Genomic DNA, 14,118 nt, shown 5'->3' on the forward strand with positions numbered 1-14,118 from the left:
TGGGACTAGAAGACGAAGGAGAAAAAGAACAGCTTCGTGTGCAGACATGCAAGGTCATTGAGAGGCGGTTTCTTTTACCGGTGAGTGATGGCTGCATGCAACACGTACGCTCGCTTGTGCTGGAAGACGTGGGAGACAGTGGAGGCTTCATTCTGTCTGTTTGTGGACCTTCAGCAGCTGGACAGGCCCATAAAAAGTCAGACGTCTCCTTACGGTAGCTTAAGTCACGTTGTGGGTTTTATGGAAATATCTTGGATAGATTTAGTTGCATGCAGCTTACAGAATGGAAGAAAAAACACAACAACGTATATGTCTTCATTAGTACATCTAGTGCGCCTGGATCTGAGCCAGACTTTAGAAAATGTTGGCACATTGTACAAACATTGCACCTTATGATGAAGTCATGGGCTCATTTCGCATGTGGTGTTCAAATGTTTGAAACCTATGTATTTCAAGCACATCTGTAATTTCAATGAGTGAAAGCATTTTTTTATATAAGTCTTTTAATATAATAACATTTTTGAGGGGGTTGAGATGAGGCCACCAAACTGGCTCCAGCCCGGGGCTTTTTATTCTTCTATATCCGCCCCTAGATTCAATGGAGATATATAAATGCCTATCTATCTATCTATCTATCTATCTATCTATCTATCTATCTATCTATCTATCTACCTACCTACCTTTCTATCTATCTATCTATCTATCTATCTATCTATCTATCTATCTATCTATCTATCTATCTATCTATCTATCTATCTATCTATCTATCTATCTATCTATCTATCTATCTATCTATCTATCTATCTATCTATCTATCTATCTATCTATCTATCTATCTATCTATCTATCTATCTATCTATCATCTATCTATCTATCTATCTATCTATCTATCTATCTATCTATCTATCTATCTATCTATCTATCTATCTATCTATCTATCTATCTATCTATCTATCTATCTATCTATCTATCTATCTATCTATCTATCTATCTATCTATCTATCTATCTATCTATCTATCTATCTATCTATCTATCTATCTATCTACTATCTATCTATCTATCTATCTATCTATCTATCTATCTATCTATCTATCTATCTATCTATCTATCTATCTATCTATCTATCTATCTATCTATCTATCTATCTATCTATCTATCTATCTATCTATCTATCTATCTATCTATCTATCTATCTATCTATCTATCTATCTATCTATCTATCTATCTATCTATCTATCTATCTATCTATCTATCTATCTATCTATCTATCTATCTCTTGCACCCTGCTGTTATGTGCTGGACTGTCTCAGGGGCCTCCTTGCACAACCTACACCTTGGGTCTTGTCTGGTGTGGTAGATCTGGGCCTCTATTGCTCTGGTGTTTAGGGCCTGTTCCTGGGCGGCCAGGATGAGGGCCTCTGTGCTGTCCTTGAGTCCAGCTTTTTCTAGCCATTGGTAGGATACACTGATATCAGCCACTTTGGTTTTTTGCTGGTGGTACATCCCATGTAGGGGCTTGTCCTCCCATGATGGTATCTCTGGCACCTCATCCTCCGTTTGCTGTTGTCTGAGACATTCACTGAGCACATTGTCTGTTGAGGCTTTGTCCCTGATGTATTTATGGATCTTAAATGGCAACCAAGTGGCAGGCATAGTGTACAGAAACATCTGTGCAGAATATGGACTGGAAACCCCGAGATCAAAGTGGGAAACGCCCCCAAAGGTGGTGGAGAACGCCAGAGCTAAGATCCTGTGGGACTTCCAGATCCAGACAGACAAAATGGTAATGGCGAACCAACCAGACATTGTCGTAGTGGATAAACATCAGAGGAAAGCCGTTGTGGTAGATGTAGCAATACCAAGTGATTGCAACATCAGGAAAAAGGAGCACGAGAAACTGGAGAAATACCAGGGCCTCAGGGAAGAACTGGAGAGGGCCTGGAAGGTGAAGACCACAGTGGTGCCTGTGGTCATCGGGGCCCTCGGGCAGTAACCCCCAAACTGGATCAATGGCTACAACAGATCCCAGGAACAACATCAGACATCTCAGTCCAGAAATGTGCAGTCCTTGGCACAGCCAAGATACTGCAGGACCCTCAAGCTCCCAGGCCTCTGGTAGAGGACCCGAGCTCAGAGGATAAGAACCACCCGCGGTGGGTGAGAAGGGAATATATATATATATATATATATATATATATATATATATATATATATATATATATATATATATATATATATATATATATATATATATATATATATATATACATATAATTAAGTAAACATACACTGTGTATATTTATGTTGGATGCCCCAGCTATATTTCAATGAATTCTCGTCACACAGACAATAAAACATACATTTATTTATTTTTTCTATGTGAAACTGAAAAAACAATGCAATGTTATTTATAGGAGTTACAAGTGACTTGTTGATGTGAATCAAATATCCTTCTCCTGTCACACTTTTCCAAACAACACAATTCATTTTTCTTTCCCTTTTTTATCTATTTCTTTTTAAAATTATTATTATTTTTTGTAGTTGCAAACAAACAAATAAAACAGGGCTGTTAGAGACAAAATCAGCTGCTTCTCTGCAGCCGTCTTTCCCCACACACCTCGTTTCCTCTGTTGATGTGATAAAATAACGGTTTATGGCGCATCAATAGCCCCTCTCATCTCTTTCGCCTCCTGCCTTCAGAGCCGAGGTTTACGGCTAGCGTGGGGCCGGAAAGGGCCGGAAGGGCTGAGGGCCTTGATGTGAGTGCCTGAGGCTAACGGGAGCGTTGGGTACTGTAAAGAGATGAGGGGGTACCTCTGCTTTTTTTTTTTTTTTTTTTTACGATGATGTGAATGATGTAGCATAAGAGTAAAATACTGCTCTAGACTGGCAGGGAAGTGGAAAGATTCAGCTTTTGCATCATTTACAAGAGCGTTTTTTTTTTTTTTTTTTTTGTGGTTATGAAGGATTTTATCACAGCTGATAAACTTTTACCCCGTGGCCGTTTGATTGATTTGTCCTGTTTGGAGGTAACGTGGCTACTGAGATGAACTAAACGTTACAGAAATATTATCGTGTAAAATTGTAAGTATGTGAGAATAATGTGGAATAAACAAGCAGAGGACTCTTGGTTATTTGGTTTTCTTCTCTCTTGTATAGTCACTAGGTTGAGTCAGTGAATGAAAGGATCAGAACGAGGCTGCAGCTCAGGAAAAACACACAAAAAAAATTGCAAAATAGAAAAAAAACATTCCACAGAAAAGGCAATAAGTTTCTAAAATAATTCGGTAATAAGTCGTAAAGAATCTGTTGCACAAACATATTTACAAATTGCTTTACAATTAAATTAATCTAAAACCCGACAACATATAATGGTTAGGCTAATCGTAATCACAACTATTTTGTCAAATGTGGAATTCCACACGGATCTGTTTTCAGACTTTTCTTTTTCTAAACGTACATTTTTTTATGTTGCATAAACGTCCTTCGTGTTTCTAGAACATTTTCGACCAAAACAATTGATTACCTTCCAAAAAAAAAAAAAAAAAAAGACTAACTATAACCCTTCTCCCTTCAGTGAAGAGAATTTGATGACCTAGAATCCATTTATAAGTATCGTTGTGGTCTTGATGGACAGAAACCTAAAATAGATTAATTGCACTTATTTTGTCTAAAGAAATGAGATCCAGATCTATTGGGATTATTTGCAAACTAGTTAGTCAGAAATATTTATCTTTTATTTGTATTCTCTAATGTGTTATGGAATAGGAAGTCTCACTCATTTTCATATACTTTCTGCTGAGCAGAAACAAAAGATCAGAGAAATTGCAGCTTTTGAGGTTTGGATGTTTAGTAGTTTGTTTAAGATGTTATTCATTGTTAATAATGCATTTTTTATTCATATTTTTTTTATTTATCCTTTTTTCTGGCTTGCTTTAAAACTTTTATGACACATAAATCAAATGCACCTTCCCCTCTGTCAAGGCCAACTTATGGAGATTCATTAAGAAAGTCGGAAGAAATGCTTTTTAAGTGAAACACGATCGTTGCAACTGCTCTATTTTTCTACACCGTGTTGACCATGCACACTTTTAAATGTGCTTGGGTGCATACACACTGTGCTTCAGACTACTTAATTGGACTCTTTATACATTTTTATTTATCTTTGTCATGTTTTTCTATATGTACTTTTATAAACTTTTGTTGTATCTCAGAACATTTTTTTAAAACCCTTTTTGTTTCCCTTTGCTCTTGAAACTCAATCGTGTGTTTTTTTTTTAAAATAAGAATGAAATAATAATAATAACAAGGAATAACACAGAACAAGCTCATTGAGACAAAATAAATAAATTAATGACATTCTAGGATTTGTTGCTCTGTTTTTGTTTTTCCTTCAACACACTAATCCGAGAAGTTATTTATTTAAATATTTAAATATGGGGGATCACGAGCAGAATTAAAAGTAGGAGGTGAAGTTTCCCCCAGGCGCCACTAGGGAGCAGTCAAACACCGCAGTTCAGAAACCCTCTCAGCCGCGAGCGGCGAGCTGCAAGGCTGGCTTCCCTCCTCTCCGCAGCGCAGATCGGAGCGGATCAGCCCTCGTCTGGCCAGTAATCGCCCTTATCGCGCAAGAAAACGACAACAACGTCGGGAGTTTAATGACCGGAGTAATTGTTGTGGAAGTCCTGCGTGGTGCTGCGGTGGCGTGATGAATGGCAGCCGCAATGCGCCGCGCTGTGAGGAGGTTGCCTGCTGCACGCCGTTATTCAAACCCATTTGTTACAGCTGCAACTTTACCCCGGAGTTGTTTAGCCGAGGGAGCGAGTGCACTTTCAAAGAGCAGAGCAGAGGTTTTGTATTTACAGTCAAAACGAAAATAGACCCTCATTCCCACGAGTTGAAGGCTGGAGAGGTTTCCCACCTTTTGCAACATTTTTGCTGGTTGCAAGAGGTGTCCGGGTTCTTATGTCAACATATAGATTAGAAGCTGCAGGTGCATAACTTTTGATGTAAAGTTGCAAAAAAAAAAAAAAAGAAAAAAAAAAAGACATATTCTAATACAATAATGTGTCAAGATATGCCTGGTATTCTTTAGTCACGCTCAAGCCACAAGTGTACATGAAGAATAATCAACATGAATTGGGTAGAAGCTGACTGTTTATACAAGTCTGTGTGTTGTGATCTGCAGAAATACCCTTGAAAGCAAAAGGAGAGAAAAAAATATATATATCTAGATGCTGGTCTCACTTGCTGCAGGCGGCTTGGGCTAATCATGAGCTAATACACAACCACTTCATGCTTGGATTGACATCAATTGGGTAGCTTTGTTCTGTTGTTGCCACTCTGTGTACCCAAACTGTGTTTACACGTCAAGCCTGCTGCAACTTAAAGGGATAGCTCCGAATTACTGAAGCGAACTCCTGCTGAAGAGTTAATATCTTAAATGAGTATAAATTCAGGATGAAGCTGACCAAGGTGGCCTTCAACAGTTGATGTGATCAGTGTGGCGTGAAGGTAAAGTCATGTTTGCAGACAGGTGGAGGATGTTTCTTTTTTTGTTGTTGTCTTGTTTTGTTTTTGCACTGGAGATGGAAGTAGACAATAGTGCACCACGACATGACAAACGGGAACAATCAGGATCTCCCTGGTACAGAAACATCATCACCATCATCATCAGAAATATGATGATGCCCTGTAACTTCAAGTTTGAAAAAACAAAACGTCTAAAACTAAAAGGAATCCAACATTAGATGACAGAAACTCAGCCTTCATTGTTTCATCAACATTTTTTTCATACATTTTGATGAAACAAATGGACACAAAGCTTTAGTTGCTCTGATTGAACACTCGGCACGTTCAGTTCCTCGTTTGTGTTTCGCACCGGAAAATCCTGGATGGTGCACTGCCTCCTGCTTTCATTTCCTGTGCAAATAATCAACTGTTTCTGTAAAAGCACCAGCACAAGCGTGACTCGTTAAAATTGCCTTTGCCTTCCAAACTTTTTCGAGACAGACTCCTTAACGGTCGTAAAAGTCCATTTTGTAGAGCGTGTGTGTGGATGGGGGGGACGGGTGTTTTTCAGCATGGGATAGGAACGGTCTCTGCTGAGATAGGTGCAGTCTAGACCGTCACTCTCACGTCACGTTGTTGCTCCGAGCCGAAAAGACAAAATAAGGGGAAGAGACTCCATGACACGCAGCCTCATCTGACAAGAGACGGACAAAAAGGATCTACTCTTGGCTTCTCTACGTCAGCATGAAAACACATCTCACTTGGTCTACGGCTGGCAAAGTGTTCACAGCTGAAGGCTGAAGTTCAAAGCTTTCGCATGAAACTTTTTTTTTTTAAACCGCAAATTGTCTTCAAATACCTGGACATGGGATTTCTGGCGAAGGAAAGCTCTTGGCAAACAGCGACAAACCGATTTATTTGATCTGATCTGTGCAAAAATAATAATAAAATAAAACAACTTGTGAGAGATCTTCCAGAGGAGTCAAGAGTAGGAAATGCCAGACATAATGCCAGAAGCCTGCTTCGTCCTATTAGGGCAAATCGAGAAGCAGAACGCGTCATTAGCTAATTGGGGGGCCCGGATCCTCCTCCCCTCGTAGCGGCAGACAGAGAGGGCAGCCTCTGTCCCGAGCGCTGCAGCCTTCAATGACGGCCATTATACTTCAACGGATGGTAAACAGTTGCTCCCGAAAATGACGGTCTCCAAAGTTTAAAGCAACATCATTTGTCAAACCCTGCCAGGCGGTGCAGGTGTGACCCCATTCCCACAGCCCCGTCCACACTGGGGGCAAGTGGGAGACTATCACCGAAGTGCACTTGCTTTAATAATCTACATGCAAAAAAAAAAAAAAAAAAAAAAAAAAAACTTTCAACGTAGGAGCTGGAAACATTTCAAAGCAAAATCCAATGAGAACCCTTTAGTTTTTACACATAAATGAAAAAAAAAAAAAAAGATGGAGCTTTAAATTTCCAGCATCCAAGACATTGAAGCCTCTTGTTAAAATAATCTTCTTAAGGCGAATTCAGAGTGAAATGATTTGGAGCAAATAGTGTATGCTGAAAGCTCGCTGCACACGTTTTCACGATAACTCGGCACCAATCACGCTCTTTTTCCTTTCCTTCTTTTTTTCCTTCCCTTCTTCTTTCCGACCATGTTTACAGACTCTGCCGTCCCTCTTTCTCTCTCTAACACAGACATTCACTCCACTAATTTAAACTGCTTTATGCAACAGATGGCCCTCCGAATTTATTGCTCATTTTTTTGGATGCCGGACAACTATTAAACATCAATATTGTCTGACACTGGTTTGCACTTGAGCTTTGGTGAATACCTGTGCCAAGTGGTGGAAAAAAAAAAAAAGGGGGGGGGGAATATGAAGTCGTTAGTCATCCAGATTCTTTGCCAGGCCCTGCACTTTCCACTGATTCTGTGTTTTCCTCTGTTTGGAAGTCATTTTAATTTAGTGTCTCAAAGCGCCATGGGTGAATAACTTTCTTCATGTTGCACTCCCACTGGTTGTAAAGAATATGGGCGTAATGACAGCTTTATGCAACTCTGAATGGTTTTCCTTCAAAGACCAAAGACACTAAATAGGCGACGGATAAAAACGGTGAGGAAGCGGCGCGCCTCGGACCTGCGTTCTGTCCGCCGAACAGCAGGTGGAAGTTCTCGGCGGTTCCGGGAAAAGAGAAGAGAGGCCATCGCTGTGAGTCACGCCAGTGGCTGTCAAACAGCAATCGCCTCATGAATTGTTGTTGATGCTGTTTACAGATCTACCGTGGTGAGATTTTTAAACTCTACCAAAAAAAAAACAAAACAGAGGTATGTTAAAAAAAAAATAATACAGATATGCTGATTGATTTTAGCAGGTGAATTTCACTGAAATCCTTTGCAAAGGTTCCCTGACCAAAGACTGGCAACAAAATGATTATTATTATTGAAGGGAAAAGTTTGTTTCTCACGTGAAACAAGACAAACCTTTTAACGGCTGAAATCCACAAATATTTGAGTTCATCACCATATACTCCAATATGTATTTACGTGCACGGCGGAAACATCCGCAGTGTTTCTTGATTTCTGCTCTTATGGGCCCAGCCAATCTGTGCCAAGGAAAAGAAATGGCCCTTCTTGATCAGCATCAGCATCGCATGTTCAGGGACGCCCCGACATTTCTTCTGAGCACCAACGAAGGCGACCTCAGAACGACTAGTGCGACTTACACAACATATTGAGAACTGGCAGCTTCGGCTGAGCGGGAAGACGAGCAGTCTCTCATTGGGAGGGCTGCGGCTTTGATTGCAGCCCCAAGTTGCACGACTGATACTGTGTATGAAATGTGAACTGTGGAGTAAAAAGTGCTTTGAGTGTCTGATTTGACTTGCAAAGCACTAAGTGAGTGCAGTCCGAACACGCTGGGAATATTACATTCCTTTGCTCAGTTGCAATGTCTGTGATTGAGAAGGGAAAGCCCTGAACTCGAGAGTGAGCAGGCTAGAGGTTGGCCATTAGATCCGTCTTTGATTTGAGCTCTACAATCAACAGTACTTAATCACTGAAGGTCAAAGACATTGTTTAAATTAACACATTTGCCTATGACAAATCACAGATCGATGCTAGTTGTTTTTTCTTCTTTTTTTTTTAATCGGAAAGCTCTGCAGCAGATGGACGTCGTCATCCATCTGCGGACAATATTTTTAGTTTGTTTTGACAAATTGTGCATTTTTTCTGAATTTCTTTCTGTCAGTCAGAAGCAACCAGACGACTTTTCGGAGCAACAAAGTTGCAGTTCTTTCTAAATTCTGAGCGGGACACGGGCGTTCAAAGTTGACGTTTATCAGCAACTTTTCTCAGAGGCGTTATCCGTTTGCCTCGAGATGCAGCATTCACTCCGAAACTTCAAGAATGCAGCCAATAGTCACAGAGCTTCATCCATCATCTCAAATGTGTGTGCAAATCCACGGGCAACAGCTGCGAGCTCCCAGATGTGTCACTTTGTCGTTGCCCGTGTGAGAAAGCTTTATCAGACGCACAGCTTCAGCTCGGTTTAATTAAGGCAGGGCCGTGTCAACAGGACCCGACCAGGTCAAGGTGATTGAGGCGCCCGAGCAGGTGGAGAATCAATGAGATTGGCTCCCACAGCGCGTATCGACCACCGGTCAAACACAGAGGCTATCGATCCACGTGTTTACAGTGGAAGGGTAGTTAGCGGTGGAGCTCATAAACTTAAACCTCAAAGTTCCTTATTTGAATCTGATTTATTCCTTTCGCTTCTTTTTGGCTTGTTCTATTACAAAAAAACTCTATTGAAAAAGGCAAAGTAGTCGATAATTGTTAGGCGGATGGGAAAGGACTAAACTAAAGAATTAGTTCATTTTCTTGATTAATATTGTTTTGAATGGCAATTTTGTTTATAGTCATGTGATTCACTTTCGTTATGATTTCAGTTCTCCGTGTTTCCCACTCGTCTTATTCGTTGTTTTTAGTTATGTTTCAGTGTGGATATTTAAAATATCTTCTGGCTCTTAAGTTCTTCACGAAATTCAAGTTTATTGGTCTTTGAGAGGGCAAACTTGCCTTATTGAGCCATGATTCAAAATAACTATCATCATTCGTCGCGATAACTCCAGGGACAATTCACTGTCCTGCAAAATGTGCTACTGTGACCAGGATCTAGATCCAACGTGGCGAAGTTAGAAAATACCGAGAGCATGAAAACTTTGGCGGTGCCGCATCGACCCCGACAAAGCACAGCGACGAGTCGTTGAGGTTCGACCATAATGAGGCCCCCCAAATTTGGGGATCGTCAAAACTTTTGGAAGCAAAAGACAAATCATGCAGAAGTAGCATCAAGTCGAATTAAACAAATATACAACAACAACAACAACAAAAATATCCTGAGCTTCTCATGCAGGCCGTCAGCATTAAAAAGGAGAAAAGGGGATGGAGTTGGACGGCTTGATGTTGTCAGGAGGCTCGTCAGTAGATGAAGTAGCCTTGCAGAGGCTTGCCACCCCCATCCCCCGTGAAAACACAAGCTAATTATTAAGAAAACAAAGGGAGGACCACGGCGACCCGCGCTGCGAGCCAACGCACACAGATCCCCGGCAGAGTAATTGTGCGTAAGCTATTTGGGCTGGAAACGGCACGATCTGGTGATCTGCTCGCCGGCACGGCCAAAGCAGAATGAACAACAGCTGTTCCCCGAGACGGGAGCAGAAAACAAGCTCGAGAAAAGATTCACTCCCTCCACTCAGTGCGCTGATAGACATTAGTCAAGACAGTTTTTCATATCCTGCTGCTTTCACATAATAACAATATTTAAAACAAGAACAAAACAAACCAAAACGCCATTTTTGCGCCTCGGGATTATGTTGGGGGGTTTTGCTAACGCAGAAGTAATTTGTAAGAGAGTCTTCTTCTTCTTCTTCTGCTTCATCATCGAAACTAACAACTGAAGCTCATCAAGGCTTGGCTGCGTCAACAGTACCGATGGTGCCGGTGAAGCTTAGGAGGTGAAATACGGTTCTGAATGGGCCCAGAACATTTCTGTATTGTCTTCTGTCATACATGATTAAGTTGTACAATCCACGAGGCTTTTTTTTGTGCGTCCCCTGCGCTTTTCCAATCTCGACACAGCATCAAAAAAAAGAAAAGAAAAAGGTCTCCGTCCAACACAGCTGAGCGCTTTGCTTCCAATCTCGCTTCGCATTTGGAGCACCGAGGAGGAAAAGGAAAAAGCGTCTCAGGGATTTGGACGATACCCGGCGGCCCCCGGCGCGGACGCCTTGGTGGAAAGCCATGTTTTCAATTGGTTCTGGAGCTGGAGCGTTTAACCTTAGCGGGTCGGTGCGGTTCCGTTCGATTTCGGACGGAGTCAAAACAACTGATGTCAGCTCCTGAGAAATGGCGCTGACGTCTCGGTGACCCCAGTAGGAGTTGAGCTGATTGTGGCAGCGGGGGGCCGGTGTGCTGCGCAATTCTGTTCCCCTGTGAAAATCTGATCCCCCTTGTGTCGGGAGGGCGCATTGCAGCCAGAGAGGCGGCGTTGTGGCGCAATTGGTTCTGGTGAAGTTTGCGGGTTGGCTTCTACTGTCTTTGTTTTTTTGGTGTTTTTTTCTTATTAGAGTTTCGGCTAAAGTAAAAAAATTGGATGCAAAAAATACAGCAATTGATGATTTGGAATTTTTAAGCAAATATCAGATATCGGCGGGGAGTTTATTTGCGTGTTCAGTCTCAACTGGACATACAAATGTACACAACAGCATTTGGGCCACAATTTATTTTCTTGGACCTTTTTCTCCAAAGTCTGACTTTAATCTGAAAATTCAATCTTCTAATATAATTCTGACTTTAATCTTCCCAGCTCAAAAGTTAAGAATTCTGAGAAAAAAGACATAATTCTTATTTTGTCAATGGCTCTAATCGTCTTGTGTACAAACGTTCTCCTTTCTGTGCGTTTCACTGAAATGCAACCTCTTAAGTAAATCATGTATTTATTTTTTTTGTATGCGTGTACTGAGGTGAGTGCATATTGGAAAGCGACCTCCTAATCACACTTGTGCTGATTAACAGCTATGTTAAGAGCACTCGGTCCCCTTGTTCTGTCAAAGCCCTGCAATCTCCAGACCTGCAACATTCCTCTGTAGCATGCTCAGCTGCTTCAGGTCACACACACCCACACATACACACACAAACACACACACACACACACACACACACACACACACACACACACACACACACACACATGCACACTGGGTTAGGGATGTGGAATGAAAATGCATGGCAACAATTAGAAATAATAATCTGATATTACACCTGAGATTCCTCATATAAATTGAATCGTGTTTTAATCAGCGTGTTTGGTTATTTTTCTTATCATCTCCAGTATCGGTTACAAACACAACCTGGCGACTGCTTCCAGCTCTTTAAACAGATAGACCAATTGCTGAGAACTGAGTGCAAATCAAGTTGCAAAAAGACGCAGTTATTTAAAAGAAAAAAGCAAAAAAAACCCACCAGCGCCTCGTTTAGCTTGATTTCAGTCTAACCAAGCAGTCCCGATTGTGCGAAATGTAATGAAATGTAATGGACGGAAAAGCTGATAAAGTGAGCCAAAATGCAATCACAGCCGGCCGACTGTAAACCTGAAATAGCCGGTAAACGTACGACTTTATCTTGTAAAAGATAAGCATCGTTTTAGCTACTTTTCTCAGAAATACGCAGACGGGCTCTGATTGGATGTATGGCAGGAAAACCGGATCTCTGATCGTGGTGTCAAGGAACTCCAGGAAAACAAGTATAGCTATATTCACATCAATTGGTAGTTTCTTTTTTTTTAGAAATATAAAGTTGTTCAGTCATTGCCTTTTTCTTTTCCTCTTTTACGGCACTGAATTAAAAATTTGACGTTAAAAGCTGGAATCAGATCGAGAACCGATCTTGTCTTTTATGACATGTGTCTCATTTTATCTGCAGCTTTTTAACTCTTTGGTGTCCGTCCGTCTCAGCGGACTCCACTGGAAATACCAACAATTTCCTTTTGAAAGGATCACTGACTTCCCTGAAGTTGCACGTTTGCAAAAGACTGTTCTCATTTCAGAGACGAACAAATGCGACTTTCAACGACAGCCGCACAGGATAGAGATCAACTTGTCACAAAGGAACAAACACCTGGGACAACATCCGATTTAGATCTATCAGTCGGTGCGCACTTTTATGTCCGTTGCGTTGAGGTTTTGACACAACACTTACTGGCTTCAGCAAAGTGTGTCAAACAAAAACCCCAACACACTTCGAGGCCAGCCGAGTGGGTAAATGATTTATGGATGAGGGTGTGGGACCACCCAGACTGGGGGCCTCTCACAGCTGCTTGACATGATCGTTTGGGAGAACACGCACATGCACACACACCTGCACGGACAAAAATGTGTACTTTAGAACAAGTCTGCTCGTCGCGCACAAGCACTTTTGGATGGACTCAGTTCTAACAGCAGCGAAGTGAAGCAGCTCCATGAAAGTATGCAATGCTATGGGAAAAGTATGTCTATCAACCAGATTTAACGGGACAAAGATCACATAAGAGACATGAGAGTCGGATTTATTAAAGGCGATGAAAAAATTTCTAAAGCAAGCCGACCCAACGGGAAATAATGATCTCCCTCTACGCTAACTTTGTCTTCCTGGAAGTGTTTGTAATAACTACTAATCCATCTTTTACATCAATCTGGAGAAATTTTGTCTTTGTGTGATCGAGAATAGGTTGTGGTATGTTTGGGGTCATGTCACAGTAGGTAAAAATTGGACTTTGACTAGCCCAAATCCACGGTCCATCAGCTATGAAAGGTCGTCCTGGTAGCAAAGCAGCGTCACAGTAAAAATTTTTCCTTCCGCTGTTTGAGTAGCCTGAGTGACTCACTCCAAGTGTAATTTTGTCCGAAGTTGGAGTGAAAAATGACTGTGAAAAACAGGGAGCAGAAGTTTGAAAGCCAGCATGGACCTCCCATCTGAGTTTACAGAGTAAGGTTTTCAGGAACGTGTTTCTGTTGGACAATTACGACTTAAGTTTAAATAAAAAAAACACGCCGAGCCGTCGTCTTCCTGCCACTTCCTGTCGACGTCTTCGTCTTTCTGCCAGTGGTAGTGTCCAGTTGTTGACACTACCACATGTGAACCTCGACTGTTTCACATGTGATGTGAAAAAGTCTGAATGTATTCCTCTTTTTTAGAGGAATACATTAATTTCGACACAGCCCAGAAAATGTTAGGGAAAAACATGTTTTGTTTGTTTTAAATCGACTTGTTTTCATTAAGCCAATTTGTTTTTGTAGTTCCAGTTTGTGCAATCTATGGTCAATGGAAACGCAGTGACTGATCTGAAACGCCACATCAGAACCCAGATAGTATTTTCCTTGAGTTTTTAAAAGAGCAACGCTCGTCTCACTACTCTTGATAATTCCGGCAGCTGATATTTTGTGGGCCTGAAGCGAAAAGATTTGGACTTTAAGAAAGACAAACTTTCAAGGAGCCCACAAATCTGCTGAACATGGTCTTCAACAATAGAAAGTCCAGAATAGACAGCCTGCTATAAACCCACTGCAATTTA

The sequence above is a fragment of the Poeciliopsis prolifica genome, unplaced genomic scaffold (assembly GCF_027474105.1).
Source record: "Poeciliopsis prolifica strain line A6 unplaced genomic scaffold, Auburn_PproV2 SCAFFOLD005, whole genome shotgun sequence".
NCBI classification, from domain to species: Eukaryota; Metazoa; Chordata; class Actinopteri; order Cyprinodontiformes; family Poeciliidae; genus Poeciliopsis; species Poeciliopsis prolifica.